This window comes from Oncorhynchus mykiss, chromosome 18 (genome assembly GCF_057628025.1).
Source record: "Oncorhynchus mykiss isolate SJ-2025 chromosome 18, ASM5762802v1, whole genome shotgun sequence".
Taxonomy (NCBI): domain Eukaryota; kingdom Metazoa; phylum Chordata; class Actinopteri; order Salmoniformes; family Salmonidae; genus Oncorhynchus; species Oncorhynchus mykiss.
In genome coordinates this window covers 14,751,510-14,757,509 of record NC_143039.1, presented here as the reverse complement: position 1 = coordinate 14,757,509, position 6,000 = coordinate 14,751,510, and positions in this window count along the sequence as shown.

Below are 6,000 nucleotides of genomic sequence, written 5' to 3'. Positions count from 1 at the left end.
AGTAGAGTCTTTATTATCCACAGGGGGCAATTCATTTTGCAGCACATAGTGGAAACACATTGAACACATGACAATAAATAAATATAAAAACAATATATACCGCAGGGTTCCCCAACTGGTGGCCCGCGAGCCGAATTTGGCCCACAGGGATTTTATATGTCCCCTCAAGTTCTCTCAGCCAATTATTATTTATTTTATTTTACTTAAAATACTGTCAAAGCACCAGCAAAACGGCTCCAAGTGATTTTAATTTTGGAAATCTATTCCCACGTATATGTCACGCCCTGACCATAGTAAGCTGTTTATTCTCTGTGTTGGTTGGGGCGTGATAGTGACTAGGGTGGGTCATCTAGGTTTTTTGTATGTCTATGTTGGCCTGATATGGTTCCCAATCAGAGAGAGCTGTTTATCGTTGTCTCTGATTGGGGATCATATTTAGGTAGCCATTTCCCTCATTTGTGTTTGTGGGATCTTGTCTACATTGAGTTGCCTGAGTGCACACCAGTAGCTTCACGTTTCGTTTAAACTTTATTGTTTTTGTTTTGGTGAGTTTCTCTTTATTAAAAACATGTGGAACTTTGGTCACGCTGCACCTTGGTCTTCTCATTACGACGAACGTGAGAGATGTATGTGATCTTATACTGTACAAATGTAAGCAAGGTTTGAAATGATTACGTTGTATTCAAATATTATATCTGGGATTCAAAATGCTGTCAATTTGCAGTCTACAAATGATGTGTCATTATGTTCTGACCCCCTGACCATCAGCTGAAGAAAAAAGCCTCCCGCGGCTGAATCTCGTGGTTATATACTACAATATCCACACAGCTACCAGTACTACTAGAGGTTATTGAGACAGCTGATGGCAGCTAGGTCGTATAACCCTGATCTCCTGGTCCAGCTGCACTAAAGTACATCAGTACTGTGTGGCCATAAAAACATCCATTAAGACTTTGTCCCAAATTTGACCATGTTCCCTATGTGGTGCACTACTTTTGACTAGGGCCCTATGGCCCATAGTGCACTGTGTAGGGAATAGGGTGCCATTTGGGACATGCCCTAAAAGGAACTCAAACCAAACTTAAAATGTATTAGGGAGTTTTTCCTAGCCACCGTGCTTCTACCGTGCTTCTACACCTGCTTTGCTTGCTGTTTTGGGGTTTTAGGCTGGGTTTCTGTACAGCACTTTGAGATATCAGCTGATGTACGAAGGGCTGTATAAATACATTTGATTTGATTTGATATTAGCTCTGTTCAATGCAGGAAATGACTGCACAAATGTTTGGATTTTTAACAGTTAGTCATCTCAAATGCACCACTGCAAATGTTTAGCAAACTTTTCCCAAAACATAGATACTTTATAACACTTAACAAAAATACTTTATATTTATATAACAATATATTTATTGTTCGTCAATAAGCCTTTAATAGATTGTTTATAAGGAACTACTTTATTAACACAGGGAAGGAAACTCATTTTAACAGATCAATTCCCAACGGTTTGGTTTCCTGTGTCCTTAGCTGTACTTCAGCTGTACTTCAGCTGTACTTCAGCTGTACTTCAGCAGGGGAACATGATTTAAAAAATATACGGCAGGTCTTAATTGGCCTCTAGGTTGTAGCTGACACCTTATCAGACGCAGGGACTATTACAGGCAGGATGGAAACTGCAAGACATGCACCTTTGGGCCCTAAAGGGAGATAAGTATCGATCAGATCAAGGCAAAGTTGATTATTAAACTTGTTATTACAACAATATGATAACAGATATCTGACCCCAGTACCTGCAGTCCCCAGTATTGTATTTCTGTCTCAGTAAATGAATCAGCAGGAGAACAGCTGAAAGGGATTGTGGGGGGTTTTCCATCTTGTTCAACTCATTCATTTTATATCACTATATCATCATATGCTTTGGGTTTCATTTTATTGGTCTACTAAAACAAAACAACTAATGGACTTTTTGCATTTTGTCAGTACACTATATATATATTTTTTAAATCTCTTTACCTCAGAATGGAGTTGTCGTTTATTTTGGACTGAATGTGTATTGCAGGAGTATCCAGAGAGATGAAACTGCTAAAAGGTGTTGCCTAGTGACCAAAAAGTCACATGGGGTGTTTCTTTCTTCTGTCTGTGTTTACCTGACTGACCTCCAGTATTATAGAGTCACTTCCTGTGTGGCCCCTAGGCCGTGGTGGAAGGATACCTGTTCAACCTGTTCAGGCTTTCAGTGCATCGCCCGCGTAACCGTATCACTCCCTCCATGTCTGCCTCAGGATCAGGTGACAATGTCTGCGTTCCTAATGACACCCTATGTCCTATTGAGTGCACTAGGTTACTTTTGACCAGAGCACTATGAACCCTAGTCAACGTTTGTGCACTCTATAGAGAATAAGAAGCCATTTGGGACACAGGCTGTTTACCCGAATATCAAGTGTCTGTGACTTCAGGCCAAAACACAGAGGAGTTCCCTCACTTGTCACTGTTACACCAGAGATTAATATTCTAGTGTCATGACTGACAGGACGAACAATAACATCGTAAACCATCCCTTTTAATGTCCTTTCAGGAAATGGCTGTTTTTGAGTTGTTATCATTATGTAGCTGCTTGATATCATTGCAACTTAGATAACACCCTGAGAGAGAGAGTGAGAGAGAGAATGAGAGAGAGAGTGTGAGAGAGAGAGTGTGAGAGAGAGAGTGTGAGAGAGAGAGTGTGAGAGAGAGAGAGAGAGAGAGAGAGAGACAGAGAGAGACAGAGACAGAGAGACCTCCATTAGTGATGCTGCATGTGATTGATTCCAGGAAGATGAAGTTACGAGATCTGCCACAAGAGGGGGCTGCTCTATAGTCACAGAAGAATCAGCCTCTCTCTCTCTCTCTCTCTCTCTCTCTCTCTCATGTTCTGACATAACTATCAGGTATTCCAGGAATAGCTTTATCAGACAGAAATGTATATTTTTGCCTTTAGTACTAAAGCCGATAGAAAGTAATTGAATAACACATTCAGACATGGAAAAAAAGTACTGTCAAAAAATCTATTATAAGAAACAAGATTTGGAAGTGTCAGTCCTAAATCACATATAGTTTTTAACCCCTTTTCGGGAGTAGGCACAAACTACCTTCGACTCCTATTAGTTGTTTTAATCCAGTCCCGGTTACCTTCAGACGAGTCCCATCATGAACACATCATTGTGTTTGTGAGATAGAGTAGTCATAATCGTTTTTAATAGGTCCAACCGTTCAGATGCTCCAGGCGTTTTTTGTGAGAAGACAGATTTTTGGGGATGTCTCATGGTCTGACAAACACCTCTCTGTCACCTTTCACCTCAGATGTGGAAGAGGTCTGATAAACACCACTCTGTCACCTTTCACCTCAGATGTGGAAGAGGTCTGATAAACACCACTCTGTCACCTTTCACCTCAGATGTGGAAGAGGTCTGATAAACACCTCTCTGTCACCTTTCACCTCAGATGTGGAAGTGGTTTGACAAACACCTCTCTGTCACCTTTCACCTCAGATGTGGAAGAGGTCTGATAAACACCTCTCTGTCACCTTTCACCTCAGATGTCTCATGGTCTGATAAACACCTCTCTGTCACCTTTCACCTCAGATGTGGAAGAGGTCTGATAAACACCTCTCTGTCACCTTTCACCTCAGATGTGGAAGAGGTCTGATAAACACCTCTCTGTCACCTTTCACCTCAGATGTGGAAGAGGTCTGATAAACACCTCTCTGTCACCTTTCACCTCAGATGTGGAAGAGGTCTGATAAACACCTCTCTGTCACCTTTCACCTCAGATGTGGAAGAGGTCTGATAAACACCTCTCTGTCACCTTTCACCTCAGATGTGGAAGAGGTCTGATAAACACCTCTCTGTCACCTTTCACCTCAGATGTGGAAGAGGTCTGATAAACACCTCTCTGTCACCTTTCACCTCAGATGTGGAAGAGGTCTGATAAACACCTCTCTGTCACCATTCACCTCAGATGTGGAAGAGGTCTGATAAACACCTCTCTGTCACCTTTCACCTCAGATGTGGAAGAGGTCTGATAAACACCTCTCTGTCACCTTTCACCTCAGATGTGGAAGAGGTCTGATAAACACCTCTCTGTCACCTTTCACCTCAGATGTGGAAGAGGTCTGATAAACACCTCTCTGTCACCTTTCACCTCAGATGTGGAAGTGGTCTGATAAACACCTCTCTGTCACCTTTCACCTCAGATGTGGAAGAGGTCTGATAAACACCACTCTGTCACCTTTCACCTCAGATGTGGAAGAGGTCTGATAAACACCACTCTGTCACCTTTCACCTCAGATGTGGAAGAGGTCTGATAAACACCTCTCTGTCACCTTTCACCTCAGATGTGGAAGTGGTCTGATAAACACCTCTCTGTCACCTTTCACCTCAGATGTGGAAGTGGTCTGATAAACACCTCTCTGTCACCTTTCACCTCAGATGTGGAAGTGGTCTGATAAACACCTCTCTGTCACCTTTCACCTCAGATGTGGAAGAGGTCTGATAAACACCTCTCTGTCACCTTTCACCTCAGATGTGGATGAGGTGGTTTGAGAGGCAGTCCATGCAAAAACACTTATCTCTAATATCTTTAACTGACTGATTTTTACAGGGATTTGTTTGTTATGTACCGTATATGTTGACGTACCGGTGCATCAATCGACTCTGGGGGTTAATAAACATATATTGTTTAAACCAGCTGAAAATCCTGCCATCCAGGACCTATACACAGTATACAAGGCAGTGTCAGAGGAAGGCCCAAAAAATTGTCAAAGACTCCAGTCACCCAAGTCATAGACTGTTCTCTGCTACCGCACGGCAAGCAGTACCGGAGCACCAAGGTCAGGTCCTAAAGGCTTCTTAACAGCTTCTACCCCCATAAGACTGCTGAACAATTCATCAAATGGCCACCCGGACTATTTACATTGAGCTACTCGCTGTTTATTATCTTTGTATAGTCACTTCACCCCTACTTACATGTACAGATGACCTCGACTAACCTGTATCCCCGCACATTAACTCAGTACCAGTACCCTCTGTATATAGCCTCGTTATTGTCATTTAATTTTATTGTGTTACTTTTTATTAAATGTTTTACTTTAGTTTATTTTGTAAATATTTTCTTAACTCTATTTATTGAACTGCATTGTTGGTTAAGGGCTTGTCAGTAAGCATTTCACGATAAGGTCTACCTACACCTGTTGTATTCAGCATTTCACGATAAGGTCTACCTACACCTGTTGTATTCGGTGCATGTGACAAATTTGATTTGATTTGAAATCCAGGGTTTCTTTTGTCAAAATGTTTTGTTATATTTCAGTCTTCTGTGATGTATATAAAGTGTAATTGTCACGCCCTGATCTGTTTCACCTGTCCTTGTGATTGTCTCCACCCCCCTCCAGGTGCCGCCCATCTTCCCCGTTATCCCCTGGGTATTTATACCTGGGTTTTCTGTCTGTCTGTTGCCAGTTCGTCTTGTTTGTTAAAGCCTACCAGTGTTTTGTCTCAGCTCCTGTTTACCCCTAGTCTCTCTTTGTTAGAGCCTACCAGTGGTTTGTCTCAGCTCCTGTTTACCCCTAGTCTCTCTTTGTTAGAGCCTACCAGTGGTTTGTCTCAGCTCCTGTTTACCCCTAGTCTCTCTTTGTTAGAGCCTACCAGTGGTTGGTCTCAGCTCCTGTTTACCCCTAGTCTCTCTTTGTTAGAGCCTACCAGTGGTTGGTCTCAGCTCCTGTTTACCCCTAGTCTCTCTTTGTTAGAGCCTACCAGTGGTTGGTCTCAGCTCCTGTTTACCCCTAGTCTCTGTTTGTTAAAGCCTACCAGTGGTTGGTCTCAGCTCCTGTTTACCCCTAGTCTCTCTTTGTTAGAGCCTACCAGTGGTTGGTCTCAGCTCCTGTTTACCCCTAGTCTCTGTTTGTTAAAGCCTACCAGTGGTTTGTCTCAGCTCCTGTTTGCCCCTAGTCTCTCTTTCTCGTCCTCCTGG